We start from the raw sequence: 2,890 nt of genomic DNA, 5'->3' as shown, positions 1-2,890 counted from the left end.
CCATCTGCAATGCATTTTTTGATATGTGCGCGCACATAGGCGCATGCGTTACGTTGCACATTATGGCAAAGGGCAGGGGACATACAGTTCGTCATACGTTTCCCCGTATATGCGCCAATAAAAGAAAATAGAAATACATTAATACATTTAGATTTAAAAAGCAATAATTGTATGAAAACAGGTTGTTGACGAGTCTCGAAGCTCGAGTCCGAGTCAAGTCTGAAGTCTTTTGGGTCGAGTCGCAAGTCAAGTCTGAAGTCTTTTGGGTCACAAAATAAGAAGAGATCCCGGTCGCCATTTCAAGGTAAGATATTAACATTAGCTTACGATGCGGACTACGCTAACGTTAGCTAGCCATATTTACGTTAACTAGCATAGAGATACCTAGCTAAGCCTTCTGGCTAAATAGACATGGCTTAATAAGCCACAAACCTGTCCTTTTTAAGTTATAACGAGCGAGGGGCTGATTTGGGGGTAACATTAAGCAAGTTGTAGCTCTTTAGACTAGCCTGGTCTGCTAAGTCGTGTCTTATAGCAGAATATAAACAAGACGTGACCTGTGCCTGTTTATGATAACCATTGCTAATCTAGACCAAGTTAAGCACACAACTATAAACAGTAACATCCATTTAATATCTAACGTTACAGATCCACGTGGACACAAAAGTATGTTCAGACCACTTCACAGAAGAGTCTTTTTTGAAGACCCTGGTTGGCATGCGAAAGTTGAAGAAGGGTGCTGTTCCAACATTGTTTGCCTGGACTGATAGCACCGTGAGGCCTGCAAGGAGGTCTATCGTCAGAGGAACTACAAGGTATTTTTCTGTGCAGTTACATTCTTAGTCCATAATGTTTTTAAGACCTCTTTTCATGTGACTAAGTTTCAGTAATACTGCTTTCCAGTCATGCAACCACTGCAGTTGTTGAAGAGGATGTCCGGCAGGTTGATGTAAATTCCAATGAGTTAAGGTAAGTGATGTGTATCTCTGAACATAATTTTTTCCCCTACTATTATCTGATTGCTAGGATCAGAGGAATTCTGGTAGAAAATACAGTAGCTATCGACTCAGTACACTCTCAGTGCCTCCCGTTTATTTAACATAACAACTCAGCATCTTACAGGTGTCGTGCCGAAAAGTGATGGTCCGCCGAAAATTGATTGTGCAGTCTCTTTACGTCTACAGCTGGATCAAACAGATATAACGTGCAAATAACCATTAGTTTATGTCCGTGGTAATAGCAAAGGTATGTCTGTGTGATACTTTAACGTTTCTTTTAACATAATAATAACAATTGTGGCCAAATAAGTGTTTGCAGTTTATAGCTTAATCAGGTATGACATTTACATTATTATAGGAAATAATAGAAGCCTGTTGTTGCCAATGGAATACGTGTTTATATTTGGAAAACGGACTGTAGCCTATAATAACATGACTTACTGCTGAGCTATATATAAAATAAAGACATGATCGCTTTTGCAATTATCCTTATGACTCTGCATTATTTTACCTGCTGTGTACCAACCAATCCAGCCCTTTTTACCTGTTAAAATACCTTTAAATGTCGAAAACAACCCATATAATGCAGTATTCTACTTACAACAAAATGATTTGAAGCGTCTTATTGCAATAAATAATGCAATCAATTTTCGGCAGACCATCACTTTCCGGCACGACACCGGCATTAAGACCTACTGGATTTAAACATTATACTCAAGAATTGCATTTAGGTCTGACACTTTCCCATAGTAATGGATACATGAAAATCACTTTAGTTTGTGGCCAAATCAAAGTGAAATTAATTGTATTGATTTAATATTATCTGTGATAAAATACAATAGACTAATCAGTTTTTCTAATCGGTGTTCTATTATCTGCAAAGTGTAAAATAGACTGTACTTGCAGGACTTAATTTAGTGGCATTAACGTACAGCTCAGCAAGTTTGCATATATAACTTATTCCCTCATCTGAGAATATATATTGGTCATAGAGATTATCATCAGGAAAATGATTTGTGACAGGGTGTAATCTTTATAAAAAAAAACCAGTACAATTAAATTTACCAGAGTGGAGACTTGCAGGTTGTTAAACGGCTTTAATTTACCTTATCAAAACAATGAGTAATTCATAACAAACTGCACAATATTTGACACAAAACCTATAAAGCTTATGGTTCATACTCCTGTGAAGCAGTACACTTTAGAAAGCTTTGCATTCATTAAAAAACTATTTAATGAGCAAATCATTTCTATATCTGTTTTTATTATAGTGATAAAATTGTAATTAACATTACAACGTTTTATACAGACTGATATGAATCCATCATTTTCAAACTAATGTTATATGAAGGAATGAAGACTAAATTTTGATGAACAACACACAACAGTGATGCAAAAACGGACACAAACAATCCAGTTTCTGGTGTTCTTTCAGTTATATTACAGTTTAGGTTTTACTATTGGCTCAGATGACAATTCAAAGGCTGTTGCTGTTGCTGCAGTGTTTCCATTGTTTCCAACGCTTTCACGTTAAAGCCTCATTCATGCGTTAAAACTGCGCGGAAAAGTTTGACTGCGCTGAACAGGACTTTTGTTAAAACTCTGGCTGGAATATGCCACCTAAGAAAAATGCAATCCTACCCGACGAGGTGGAGGAGATAAAAAAAATCTCTGGACTTCTTGTCAGCGGAGATTTCAACTGTAGCAGCTCAACAGAAGAAAATCATTGATCTGATGGGGGAAATACAAACGCTAAAGAGACAAAGCTTGGAGAAGGACCGAAAGATGTTCTGGAGACTCGAGTTGCTGACCTCGAGCAATACTCCAGAATTAACGATGTGGTTATCAGCGGCCTGAGAACCAAACACCGGAACTATGCCAGGGTGGCTGCA

General features: G+C 37.5%; 1 long non-coding RNA gene across 1 annotated transcript; it reads left to right on the top strand.

Moving 5' to 3' along the window:
• Nucleotides 1–267: 267 nt before the first annotated feature.
• On the top strand, nucleotides 268–1,071 carry LOC116046721. Its single transcript, XR_004104197.2, has 3 exons — nucleotides 268–304; nucleotides 649–815; nucleotides 904–1,071. It is a non-coding gene; the product is annotated as an uncharacterized LOC116046721 (long non-coding RNA).
• The last annotated feature ends 1,819 nt before the right edge of the window (nucleotides 1,072–2,890 follow it).

This window comes from Sander lucioperca, chromosome 8 (genome assembly GCF_008315115.2).
Source record: "Sander lucioperca isolate FBNREF2018 chromosome 8, SLUC_FBN_1.2, whole genome shotgun sequence".
NCBI lineage: Eukaryota > Metazoa > Chordata > Actinopteri > Perciformes > Percidae > Sander > Sander lucioperca.
This window is presented reverse-complemented; position numbering and strand designations above follow the sequence as displayed.